General features: G+C 39.3%; 1 protein-coding gene across 6 annotated transcripts in view; it reads left to right on the forward strand.

Moving 5' to 3' along the window:
- Positions 1 to 14,535, forward strand: part of VTI1A (vesicle transport through interaction with t-SNAREs 1A) — a 385,337-nt gene that overhangs the window by 339,695 nt on the left and 31,107 nt on the right. The gene's annotated exons all lie outside the window — the stretch shown is intronic.

Genomic DNA, 14,535 nt, shown 5'->3' on the forward strand with positions numbered 1-14,535 from the left:
GGTGGCTCAGTGGTAAAGAATCCACCTGGAATGCAGAAGATGCAGGACACCTAGTTCGATCCCTGGCTTGGGAAGATCACCTGGAGGAGGTCATGGCAACCCCACACCAGTATTTTTGCCTGGAGAATCCCATGGACAGAGGAGCCTGGCAGGCTGCAGTCCATAGGGTCACAAAAGAGTCAGATACAACTTAGCAACTAAGCAACAACAACAGTGTACAAAGGCACAGAGATCTGAATTAAGGAGGAACAAGTTCTTATGCAGAAGGCACCTTGTACCCTGGGCTGCAAATCCGCTTACCTTTCAACAAGGCCTCCTGTGCTCTTCTGGGCTCACAGGCTCTTAGTTCTCTGTTCCTTTCCTCCAGACTTGTAGGCCCCGCCCTGCCACTTATACTCATTAAATGTCAGAATACTGGGTCTTGTTTTCCACTAGACTGCAAGCTTCTTGAGGGCAATGAACCAGGTCTGTTTCGTCTCATTCTCTAGTATCAAGCACATGATGCCTGGCACATGACAGGTGAAATTTGCAGAGCTGAATAAGGGTCCATGACAAAGATATTTGCAAATAATCAAGGCACGGGAATATGTTGATTTTTAAATGAAAACCCAGATATTTCTCTTCTTCCTCTACATCATTCATCTGTTTATCAAATATTTATTGACACCTATCATATGCCATTATATAATATGCTGCAGTCCATGGGGTCACAAAGAGTTGGACACAACTGAGCGACTGAACTGAACTGAAATAATATGCCAAACACTTGAATGGGTAATGGGGACGATAAAGACCAAGACAGACTTTAGCCTTGCTTGCTCCTACACAATTCCACTTCACAGAGGAAACAGTCAAGAAGCAAATAATTACAGATTGAAAGAAAGAAAGAGGTTGCTGTTACCAAGAAGGGAGGCAAGAGGTTGGGCTCCTTCAATCTGGAAGACTAACTTTCCTTACTTTAGGGGAGATAGTATGCCATCTCGCCTAAAACCAAAATAGCTATTTGTTGGTCTATGGACTGTTTAACAGCTTTATTGAGATATCATTTGTATACTGTGAAATCTACCCATTGTAACCATATAGTTCAGTTCAGTTCAGTTCAGTTCAGTTGCTCAGTCATGTCCGACTCTTTGCGACCGCATGAATCGCAGCACACCAGGCCTCCCTGTCCATCACCATCTCCCGGGGTTCACTCAGACTCACATCCATCGAGTCCGTGATACCATCCAGCCATCTCATCCTCGGTCATCCCCTTCTTCTCCTGCCCCCAATCCCTCCCAGCATCAGAGTCTTTTCCAATGAGTCAACTCTTCGCATGAGGTGGTCAAAGTACTGGAGTTTCAGCTTTAGCATCATTCCTTCCAAAGAAATCCCAGGGTTGATCTCCTTCAGAGCATACAGTTCAATGATTTATAGTAAGTTTATAGAGCTATGCAACCATCACCATGATCTACTTTTAAAACATTTCTATCACACCAGATGTTGTGTCATGCCTGTTTGCACTGAGTCAATCCCAGTTCCTACTCCCAAGCCCCAAGCAACCACTGATCTGATTCCTAGAAATTTCATATAAATAGAATCATATACCATAGTCTTTTTTTTTTTTTCAGTTTTTCAAATTGGAATGTAATTGTTTGACAGTGTATTCATTTCTGCTGTACAGCAGTGTGAATCAGCCATGGGTATACATACAGCCTCTCCCTCTCAAGTCTCCCTCCCACCACCCCCATCCCACCCCTCTAAGTCATCACAGAGCACTGAGCTGAACTTCTTCCAGCTGAGCTTCTTTCCCTTGACATAATATTTTTGAGGTTGAGCCATACTGTCACATGTACTAGTAGACTGTTACTTTTTATTGCTGAGAAGTATTCCATTGTAAGGCTGTACCATGTTTTGTTCACCCATTCCCCAGTTGGAGGGCACCTGGATTGTTGAATTTTTGGCTATTATGAATATGCTGCTGTGAACATTTGCACAAAAGTTTAAATAGGCATATGTTTTCATTTCTCTTGAGTAGATGCATAGGGATAGAATTGTTGAGTCGTGTGGTATGTATGTTTGTGATATGTATATGTTTGACTTTTTTTCTTTTAACTGCCAAACTGTTTTCCAAATAGATGTACCATTTTACATTCCCACCAGCAATGTATGAGGACTCTGTGTCCTTGGTATTGTTGGTCTTTTTGATTAGAGACATTCAGTGGGTATGCTGTGCTATCTCATTTTAATTGGCATTTTCCTAATGACTAATGAGATTGATCATTTTTTTCATATGCTTATTAGTCATGTGTAGTCTGGTAAAATGTATATTCAGCTCTTTTTTAATTTTATAATTTTTTAATTGGATTATTTGTCTTCTCTGTGTTGAATTTTGAGTTTTTATTTTTATGCTCTTGAATAATAGCCTTTTATTAGATATATGATTTGCAGATATCTTCCCACAGGTTGTGGCTTGTCTTTTTACTTTCTTAATGGTGACTTTTGAAAAGTAAAAGCTTGTTAACTTATCCATTTTTTATTTTATGGATTGTACTTTTAGTGTCTTACCTCAGAAATCTTTGCCTATGCCAAGGTCACAAAGATTTTCTTCCAAAAATTTTATAGTTTTAGTTTCTATATTCAAGTCTATGTTCTGTTTTGAATTTTTACACATAGTGTGAGATAATGATGTAAGTTTATGTTGTGCTGCGACTCATGGGGTCGCGAAGAGTCGGACACGACTGAGCGACTGAACTGAACTGAACTGATATTTTTTAATATGGATATTTAATTCTCCTAACAGCATTGAATTACCTTGGATCTTTTGTCAAAATGAGTTGGTCATAAATGTAAATGTTTAATTTTGGAAATTTGTATTTTGTCCCATTGATCTATATTATATATCCTTGTACCCATACTACACTATCTTGATTACTGTGGCTTTATAGTAAGTTCGAAATCAGGCGATGAAAGTCCTCCAATTTGTTCTTTTTCAAAATTGTTTTGGCCACTCTAGTTCTTCCCATTTACACATACATTTAAGGATTCATTTTTCAATTCCTGCCCAAAAAACCCTACTAATATTTTGATATGAATTGCTTTGAATTACCATCTAAACAATATTGATTTTTCCAATTCATGAACATGGACTTATTCTCCATTTATTTAGATCTTTAATTTTTCTCAGGAATTTTGGTAGATTTCACTATACAGTCTTATTAAAGTTACTCCTAAGCTTTGTACTCTTTTTGATATTACTTGAATTAAGTTTTCTTAATTTTATTTGCATATTGTTCATTGTTAGTATGTAGAAACACAATTGATTTTTGTATGTCCATATTGTATCTCGCAAACATGCTAAACTCATTTATTAGTTCCAGTAGCTTTTTTGTAGATCTCTTAGGATTTCCTACTGATAGAATGTCATCCAATGAATAGGAATAGTAAGAACAGATCTTCTTGCCTCCTTCCCAGTCTTACAGGAAATCATTCAGTCTTTCATCATTAAGTATTCTGTTAGCCATAGGTTATGAATGCCCTTTATCAGGTTGAAGAAGTTCTCTTCTGTTCCAGTCTATTCAGAGTTCCTATCTTGAATAGGTATTGGATTTTGCCAAAATTTTTTTCTGTGTCTGATAAGATGATCTTGTGTTTTTGTCCTTTATGCTATTAATGCAGTATATTATGTTAATTGATTTTCATATGTTAAACCATCACTTCATGGGAAATAGATGGGGAAACAGTGGAAACAGTGTCAGACTTTATTTTGGGGGGCTCCAAAATCACTGCAGATGGTGATTGCAGCCATGAAATTAAAAGACACTTACTCCTTGGAAGGAAAGTTACGACCAACCTAGATAGCATACTGAAAAGCAGAGACATTACTTTGCCAACAAAGGTCCATCTAGTCAAGGCTATGGTTTTTCCAGTGGTCATGTATGGATGCAAGAGTTGGACTGTGAAGAAAGCTGAGCGCTGAAGAATTGATGCGTTTGAACTGTGGTGTTGGAGAAGACTCTTGCGAGTCCCTTGGACTGCAAGGAGATCCAACCAGTCCATTTTAAAGGAGATCAGCCCTGGGATTTCTTTGGAAGGAATGATACTAAAGCTGAAACTCCAGTACTTTGGCCACCTCATGCAAAGAGTTGATTCATTGGAAAAGACTCTGATGCTGGGAGGGATTGGGGGCAGGAGGAAAAGGGGATGATGGAGGATGAGATGGCTGGATGGCATCACGAACTTGATGGATGTGAGTTCGAGTGAACTCCAGAAGTTGGTGATGGACAGGGAGGCCTGGCGTGCTGCGATTCATGGGGTCGCAAAGAGTCGGACACGACTGAGCGACTGAACTGAACTGAAACCAACCTTGCATTACAGGGATAAATCCCTCTTGGTCATGGTTTTAATCATTTTTAGTATGTTCCTGGATTTGATAGTAGTTGTAAAGGATGTTGGTGTCATATATTCATGTTGGGTATTTCTCATCTTTGTATAGCTTTTGTAATAGGTTAATGCTGACTTTGTAGATGAGTTGGGAAGTGTTCTCTACTCCTTTATTTTTTTAAGAGAGTTTATGTAAGATAAGTATTTTTTCTTTAAATGTGTGATGGAATTTATTATTTAAGTCATGTGGTACTCGGATTTTCTTTGTGAGAAGATTTTAAATTACTAATCCACTTTATTTACTTGTCATAGGTCTAATCAGATTTTCTCTGTCTTTTTAAGTCAGTTTTCTAATGTGTTTATTTCTGGGAATTTGTCCATTTCACCTAAATTGTCTAATTTTTTGGTATAAAGTTGTTCAGAATATTTCCTTATAAGCTTTTTAATTCTTATTAAATCAGTAGTGATGTTCCTCTTTCATTCTTGATTTGGTAACCATGTCTTCTTCCTTTTTTTGGTCTTTCTAGCTAAAAGTTTGTCAATTTTGTTGATCTTTCCAAAGAGTCAACTTTTGGTTTCATTTATTTTCTGTTTCCTGTCTCGTTGATTTCTACTCTAACCCTTTTTGTTATTCAGGGCTTAAGTCATTTTCTACTCTTTGCAACCCCATGGACTGCAGCACTCCAGGCTCCTCTGTCCTTCACTGTCTCCCGGAGTTTGCTCAAACTCATGTCCATTGAGTCAGTGAGACTATCCAACCATCTCATTCTCTGTCACCCCCTTCTCCTTTTGCCCTCAATCTTTCCCACCATCAGAGTCTTTTCCAATGAGTCAGCTCTTCGCATCAGGTGGGCCAAAGTATTGGATCTTCAGCTTTAGCATCCAGTGGACATTCAGGGTTGATTTCCTTTAGGATGGACTGGTTTGATCTCCTTGCAGTCCAAGGGACTCTGAAGAGTCTTCTCCAGCACCACAGTTCAAAAGCATCAGTTCTTCAGCACTCAGCCTTCTTATGGTCTAACTCTCACATCCTTACTTGTATGCATGCTAAGTCACTACGTGCATATGTGACTACGGGAAGAAACATTGCTTTGACTGTATGGATCTTTGTCGGCAAAGTGATATCCCTGCTTTTTAATATGCTGTAGACTGGTCATAGCTTTCCTTCCAGGGAGTAAGCGTCTTTTAATTTTGTGGCTGCAGTCACTGTCCACACCCTTGATCCCTTTTTTTTCTGTTTGTATTGGGCTGTTTGTTCTTTTTCTAATTTCTTAATGTGATAGCTTAGATAATTAATTTGAAACTTTTTTTTTCCAAATTAGGCAAATAAATTTTCCACTAAGTTCTGCTTTGTTACATCCCACAAATATTATTATTTCATTTTGATTTGTTTCGAAGCACTTTATAATTCCCATTTTAATTTGTCATTTGACTCATGGATTCATTAGAAGTATGTTACTTAATTTTCTAACATTTGGGGATTTCCCAAATTACTTTCTCTTGTGGTGGATTTCTAATTTAGTCCTGTTGTGATTGGAGAACATACTCTTTATTATTTAAGTTCTTTTAAATTCATTGAGGCTTGTTTTATCGCATATATGTGGTCTCTGTTGGGGGATTTTCCATGTAATTTTTAAAAGAATGTGTATTCCACTGTCATGAAGTGAGGTGTTCTATAAATGTTAATTAAGGTCAACTTGGCATAAAATTGTTGAAGTCTGCTGTATCTTTACTGATTTTCTGTCTGGTTATTCTGTCAGTTTTCTTAGACCAGAGTACTGAAAGCTCCAAGTATAATTATTAAACTTTCTGTTTATCTTTTCTTCAATTAGTTTTTGCTTCATGTATTTTGAGACTTGGTTGTTAGGTATTTATACGTTTATAATTGCCATATCTTCTTAATGCATTGATCTCACTATATTTATGAAATATCCCTCTTTGTCTCTGGGAATGTTTCTTGTCCTAAAGTCCATTTGTCTGATATTAATATAGACATTCCAACGCTCTTAGTTTTCCTATTTACGTGGTGTGTATATTTCCTTCTTTTAACTTTCAACCTGTGTGTGCTTTTGAATCTAAAGTGTGTCTCCTTAGATAGCATATGTTCTTATAGACAGCATAAAGCTGGGTCTTTTTTATCAGTCTGACAGTCTGCTGTGGATTGAATTATTTAGTCCGGTAACATTTGTGTGATTTTTTAATCTTGTTGGATTTATGTCTGCCATTTCGTTGTTTGTTTTCTATATGGCTCATATCTTTTTTGTTCCTCTCTCTCCTCTTTTCTGCTTTCTTTTTTAAAATAGATTTTTTTTTTTGTATACCATTTTCATTTATCTGCTGATTTCTTGACTATATATTTGTTGTTACTTCCTTAGTCTTTGCTCTGGAAATTACAATATATATTCTACCTTTCCACTGTCTATTTTACTACTGACTTTGTTCTAATAAAATATAGCAAATTTATTCCAATATGGCCATTTTTCCCCTCTTCCTTTATGCTATGATTGGGAAGTCTATATATATTATAAACCAAACAATACTGGTTGTTGTAATTATAATTATTGTTTATGCAATCTTTATATTCTTTAAAGAAATTAAGGGAAGGAAAGAGAAGATATGTATTTATACAGTCTTCTATATTTACCACATATTTACCATTTCCAATGTTCTTTATTTCTTTCTCTGGATGTGAGTTACCATCTGGTGTCATTTCCTTTCAGCCTAAAGAACCTCATTTAGTATATCTTATAAGGCTAAAAAAAAAAATCTCTCATTCTTTCTCTAGCAATGTCTTTATGTTGCCTTCATTCATGATTAATGCTATTGCTAGATATAGAAATATATATAAAAATTTATATAGATATAAATTATATATATAAATATGGCTTCTTGCTAGACAGGTTACTCCCACGCTCACCTTTTTACCACTCTGAATATGTTGTTTATCTGTCTTCTCCCTCCATTGTTTCCGATGAGAAGTCAGCTATCAAACATAATCTTGTTTGCTTGTACATAATGAGTTATTTTGTCTTGCTGCTTTCAAGATTTCCTCTTGCAGCCATTACTTCTTCAAATATATTTTTCTGCCAACTGCCCTCTCCTTTCTCTTTCTCTCTCCCTCTCTCATTGTACATGTGTTGATATGCTTGCTATTGTTACACAGATCTCTGAGGCTCTGCTCAGTTTTCTTCAATGTTTTTGGTCTTTCTCCTCTTCAGATTGGATGATTTCTATTGGCAAATGTCCAAGTTTACGGATTCCTGTTCATTTAACTGATTGTATTTTTCAACTGTAAAATTTTTATAATTCTTCTTTCTCTATTGAGAGTCTGTATCTATTGAAGCATGGTCATCATAGTTTCTCTTAATTCTTTAAATATAGTTTCCTTTAACTGTTTGACTATGTTACACTAACTGCTTTGAGGCCCTTGTCTGCTAAATCCAACATCAGAGTCACCCAGAAGCAGTTGGTATTGACTGCTTTTCTCCCTAAATATAGATCATCTTTTTCATTTTTTTCCTCATGTCATATAATTTTTTGTTGACAACTAAATATTTTAGATGGCATATTGTAACAACTCAGGGTTCTGATAGTTTTAATTAGCTTGCCTAAACATAATCTGCAGAATCTATCTCCCCTGCAGTCTGCTCAGTTGTCGCTTTGTTTTTTTAATTCTTATTTTTATTTCATGAACCTGGCTTCCTAGGAGTTGCCCCTTTGTGCACATAGCTTAGTGACCAGCCAATGATTGAGCAGAGGTTGTGCTCAAAGACCTTGAACCCATAAGACTTACATCCTCTGCCAAGCAATCTGTATGTGGGTTGAAGAGAACATTCAAAGTTCAGGCAGTTCTCAAGCCTGCTTTGACTTTTCCCTGGGGTCTCCTAGGTCTCCCCAGCATGCACCGTATTTTCCCAATCAGCACAAGATGTATGGAGCGCTTATCTGGCACGTCTATAACTCTCTCATTTCCAGATCTCCCCATCACAGTTTTGGTTTGAATCTCAACCAGGACAGCAGCCTCAGGCTAGCAAAACTGCGCTGTTCCACCCTCCCCCCATTCATTGTCTTACAGCGTGCTACTTTTATTGGCAATGCTACTGGGTTTTCCCTTATGCTCCAAATCAAGTCAGGCTTCCCTGGCAGCCCCGCCCTGATAAAACCACCATTCTAGCCAACTAAGCTAGGGGGTGAGGCGGAGATCTTCTTACCCAAAGTTCTGCCAGCTTTCTATGAATAAACACGTCTCAGTTTGTACTTTGCCTTCAGTCATTATCCAGAGCCCTGAAAGGATTGTTTTAAGGACCGTTCAGTTTTAAACTTGTTTTTTGGGGGTAGTGAATTTGTTGACCTCTTGACTCAGAGCTGGAAGTCCCCTGGCAGAAGAATCTTGCTAGTCTGTATTAAGTATTTAGGAGGTGGTTGTAATGAAAGGGCTTATCCTTGACTCCTTGTGGATTTTGGCCCCTGACTTCCCAGAATTCCCAGTTTCCTCCTCCTTAAGAAACTTCCAGAGACTGAGGTTTCCTGAGACGGGTAATGACCAGCTGCACAAACTTTCACTCCACTCATTTCCCCATCAGCAAATGTGACTGTCAAAATCGTATCTGCGTGTGCTTACCTCGGCTTCAAATCCAAGGCAGCTCTTTGCCCATTAACTGACCCAAAGGCAACAGGTGGGACCTGTTTTTGGCAGAACTGTTGAAGAAAAATGGCCTCGTCATCAGCCTGTTTCACTTTCATTTATCTCTGTCATCTGGGAATACAATATAGATAGTATCAGGCTCAACAAAAGGTACATTCTGATATTATTTTCAGTTTTTTGTCTAGACAGAGAAGACTAAGCACTTGAATATCAGAAATGCCTGCCACGAAAAATAAGAGAGATGGGCTCAGTGGAAGGCCAGAGGGGTAGCACAGCTTGCTCGCTTTCTCTCCCTATATTCTTGTTGTTGTTGTTTTTTTTTTTTTAAAGAAAAAAGTTCAACTCCACCACCCACTCATCAGGTGATTGGAGACTGTAGTTGTAAAAATGTGCTGCAGGCAGAAGTTCTGAAAAATCCCAGAAAGTGTTGAAAACATCTCTAAACAAGGTATTTTTCTCCTGCACCTTTCTTGCTAAAGGTCCCAATTGCTGCCAAGAAAACTAGTGAGAATGTTAGCTGCCAAATAAAAAATTTATGACAGTGTTTGGCAAAGGACTATCTCACTGCTTGTTTTATACATTTCCACAAGGCGCTTGAAGGCAACCTCTTTCTCTTCCCCTCCTACCTCCCCCCACACTTTGGGTACGTATACCTTACAGATCACTGTTCTGGGTCTGTTCTTTAATAAAAGAGCAAACTCCTATAAAGTAGGATTAAACAATATAACTTTTTCCCCCTTCAGTAACCTCAGAAAATGTGAGGAAAATGTTTTCAAATACGATGTGTTGCATAGAAGGAGAAAGAGAGATGCTGGGTTTGCTTGCTTAGAATAGGATCATGTAGAAGAAAAACAAAAAAAAATTAAAAAGAACCTTTCAGTGAACATAGACTGTAGACTCTTAGAGGCAGAAGGAATCTTAGAAATCCTCTAGTCCTTGCACCCCACCCCACACACACACAGCATTTCGCAGACAAGGAAATGGGGGCCCAGAAGAAGACAGTGTCCTGCCTAAGGTCACACAACTGAGCCCACCTGGGAGGAGAACCTGGCTCCCAACTGACTACCACGCTCTACCCTACACATCACAACAGAGCTCACATCACTTTTGCTTGTTGGGAACCCCCCAAAGCCTATGCACTTGCCGTGGGTTTTATGAGCATTCGAATTCTAGGCTTTTCTACTTTATGAAAATTAAAACATTTCCTTCCCAAAATCTCTTTTTAAAAAAATCAAACGCACTAAAAATGAGTCAAGATTCGGCAGTTATGCTACTGAAATGGCACTGCCCGCCCATATCAATTAACCTCCAGGCTGTGTCATTAAATTAAACCTTTTGAAAAGGGTAGGGGTAGGAAGGTTGGTGGGGGAGATGTTTTAGAAAAAAGTTATGAAGCGATTTCGGATGTTGATAGTGATAATTACGTAGGCTGGCGATCACCCTGAAATAGTTTGCCTGCCTGTCTAAGAAAGCAAAATTATCTCAGTCTTTTCAAAGCAGCTATCAGATGATGCTCTTAGCTGTTGATTAGTGCTGCTTAGCACCCATTTCATCATTCTTACACTTTTGGAAGCCTGGCTGCACCCATGTGCCTTGCCTGACTTCTGCTGTAGCTGTTGCATGCCCGCCCAGCAATGCTGAAGCACGGGGCTGGGGCTGCGGCTGCCTTTTGCTGTGGCTGAGTTAAGGAAGTGAGTGTTATTTGATATAAACTGCTGTGGACAGAGCAGGAGTAAGCGGATTATTTCAGACAGCGTTAGGAGGTAACCGGAGGAAGATTAGCGCTCCACGAGGCAGATATCACAAGCAAATTAGAAAACCTCCCCAATTAGTACGAGAAACCCAGATTTGTGCTGTTTGTGATCTTCTGCTGAAAGGCAAAGTGTCGACATTATGGGCTCGAGTCTTGATTTAAGTTGAAATGTTGGCATTTCCTATCAGGGCATGTTAGCATCTGAGGCTGTGTACTGGCCTAATAAATGAAATAAACCCCTGTTCTCCCTGGCTGCCAAGTCTTCCCCGTTCTGACGTTCTATACGTTGGGTAATGTTTTCTTTGGCCCTGGAATAATCTCTAGGGCACATTATAATATTTCGATACTGGGACTATTTGACATGACTCCAGTATCCCGCTCTTAATCTCTCCTTTGTTTGTTTGTCCTGTGGCACATGTATTGTGCTGAAGTCATAAAAATGGAGTGTGCAAAATGCCAGATGCTACAAATGCAATTAGATACTTAAAAATAGCTTCCTTGGTGGCACTGCTTGAAATCTGAACTGGGCCCCATTTTTTCGAGCAAGATGGCACTTTTCTGCTAAGCTACTGAATGTGTGCTCTGACAGGACGTACAGGTCCCCCTTCTGAGGCCGCTGGGCAAGTGCTCAGGTCATTCTAGAAGTCAGACCAGGCACCTGTCATCCTGGCAACGTCGCGGCAGTCTCAGGTGTGCGTCTCTTCTCATTCTCCAAGTGCCCGGTGTGGTCTCCAGCATCTCGGCCTCTGACGTTTTACCGTCAAGTTGTACGTGGTAGAAGCCCTCCGCAGACTGAGGCTGACTTCTGTAAAGAAAGTGGGGTAGCTATGTCCCTTGTTTGAAGACTGGACATGCATTTCAAATAAACGTTTATTTCACCAGAATTCAAACTACTGCAAAGCCCAGAATTTATTTTGTAATCTTATCCAAGGAAGAAGGTAACATTTTTGTATATGTGTGTGCTGAGTCACTCAGTCATGTCCAACCCCTACTGACCCTTTGGACTATAGCCCACCAGGCTCCTCTGTCCGTGGGATTTTTCAGGCCGGAATACTGGTGTGGGTTACCATTTTCCTCCTCCAGAGGATCTCCCCAACCCAGAACTCAAACCTGCGTCTCATTGCAGGTAGATTCTTTACTGGCTGAGCCATCAGGGAAGCCGTGTATATGTGTATGGAAGCTGATAAATAGTGCACATTCTTCTGACTCTAAACATAGTACATATTCATTACAGGAATTTTAGGAAAATGTGGTGAGTCATAGATTTTTTTTCTTTAATCACCATGATCTCAATACCTAAGCATAATTACTTTCATTTCAATGTATGTCTTTCCAATTTTTCTTCAAGTTTATACAGGCAAACTTTTGCTCAAGTTTACCCTTTTGCAGAATTAGGATCATAATATGCACATTATGTATAATCTTTGCTTTTTACCTAATATATTATAGACAAGAAAATGTGTCATCTTAATGACAAGTAGGATAAAACAAGACGCCCTCAAACCTTCTGAATGATTGAGAACAAATTTATTCAGTGTTGTTTTAGTATTAATCCTATTTCAGTATTTTTTTTCTTTGAAAATTATAGGGTTTATAGCCACTCTCAACTCACCAGTGTTATAGGAAATATTATCATATCATTACGTGTTTTTGAGGAGAACTTTGCATTTTCTCTGTTTTTACATGCATGATCTAATCTGAACATCACAAAAACCTTTAACATAGGTGGAAAAAAGAACAGATGTTGTTATCCCTGATTTGATTCATAAATGCAAAATGAGCTACAATGTAAGATGCACCGTGATGCCAGTCCTTATTCTTCCCACAATGCACTGCATGTGGTCTTTGAAACTGGAACTTATTTTATTTTTTTAATTTTTAAAACTTTATTTGGCTGTGCTAGGTCTTTATTGCGGCATGTGAAATCTTTAGTTGTGGCATGCAGGATCTAGTTCCCTGACCAGGGACTGAACCCAGGTCCTGTGCATTGGGAGGGTACAGTCTTAGCCACTGGACCACCAGGAAAGTCCCTGGACCTCATTTTAAATACCAACTTTGCCACTGACTAGCTGTGTGATCTTGGGCAAATTCATCCCCCCCTAAGCCTCAGTTTTCTTCTCTGGAAAATGGTAACATTGATATTTTTGTCATAGACTTGTTAATAAGGATTAAATAAAAGAATTGGTGTGAAGTACATAATGGTGCATGTTCAGTCGCTCAGTCCTGTCTGACTCCTTGTGACCCCGTGGACTGTAGCCCACCAGGCTCCTCTGTCCATGGAATTTTCCAAGCAAGAATACTGGAGGGGGTTGCCATTTCCTTCTTCAGGGGATCTTCCCCACCCAGGGATCAAACCCGCATCTCCTACATTGGCAGGCAGATTCTTTACCACTACACCACCTGGGAAGACTTAGGATAGTATAAGGGACTGAAAAAGATAAATAAATCTTACTATTGTTTTTTTTTCTCCCATATTTTCTCTTTCTTATAACATTGTAAATGAAGTATTATGTTTCCTTTTCCAATTCACTCAATTCTTAGTTTAGCATTATTTAAAATAATAATTATTAATATTTATGTAATAATATACAATTTAAGAAAATACAGAAATACATAAAAATAGAAAGCAAAAAGTACTCACCACCCAAATACAAACACCATTACCACTTGGCTACATTTCCTTTCAGTCCTTTTTTTATTTTTTCTATACAAAGGCCTGCCATTTTTAGACATGTCAACTAGTGTCTTGCACTAAGGAATATCAGTGGCAATTAAGGTATGTGCTTTATAGACCGAGGTCTGTAGCTACCACGTGTTGCTCTTGCTTCCAGATCTTAAAAGAGATCCCTGGGACTTCCTTGGTGGTCCAGTGGTTAAGACTCTGTTCTTCCACTGCAGGGGGCATGGGTTCAATCCCTAGTCCGGAAACTAAGATCCCACGTGCCATGGAGCACAGGCAGCCAAAAGAGAGAGGAAACAAAGAAGTGTCTCTTTGGAATCCTACTTCCATTGGCAGGAAGCCAAAATGGGGAGTTGGATGGGTGGTCATAACAGGAGTGCAATGAAGATGTTTCCAGAACATGAGGTCTCTAAATGCATTGATGAGTCCCTCACCCAGTGGTCCTGTGGCCTTGGAGTAAATTGTATAAAATATCGGTCCCCAGCCTTTCTGGCATCAGGCACCAGGTTTTGTGGAAGACAGTTTTCCCACAAACCAGGGGTAGAGGGGATGGTTTGGGGATGATTCAAGTGCAATAGGATTTGAGCTTCTCTGAGAATCTAATGCCACAGTTGATCTGATCAGATGGTAATGCAAGCAGTGGGGAGTGGCTATAAATACAGATGAAGCTTCACTGGCTCACCAGCCACTCACCTCCTGTTCAGCCTGGTTCCTAACAGGCCGCAGACCAGTACTGGTCCCTGACCCAGGGGTTGGGGACCCCTGGTGTAAAACCCAGGGCATCCCTTCACAAAACCAGCTTCTCTGACATAGAAAGAGGGACTGAACTTCAGCAGAGGTCACCACCATTGTCAGGCCCAAATTCAACCTCATTATCATCCAGGGCATGGGCAACTCAGAGTTACTGCACCCAGATATCTTCAGCCCCTGGGAAGAAAAGCCCCTCCCGGCCCTTAAAAGGTATTCTGTTCAAGCCGAAAAGAAAATTCCTACAGCCAAGCATCTCCTGTCAGCTAATTTGATAGTTCTCTATCAGTCAACCATTAGTGAATACATTGATTCTTCTTCTTTTTTTTCTTTTCTCCTTTTTTGCAG

Source organism: Ovis aries, chromosome 22 (genome assembly GCF_016772045.2).
Source record: "Ovis aries strain OAR_USU_Benz2616 breed Rambouillet chromosome 22, ARS-UI_Ramb_v3.0, whole genome shotgun sequence".
Classification (NCBI taxonomy): domain Eukaryota; kingdom Metazoa; phylum Chordata; class Mammalia; order Artiodactyla; family Bovidae; genus Ovis; species Ovis aries.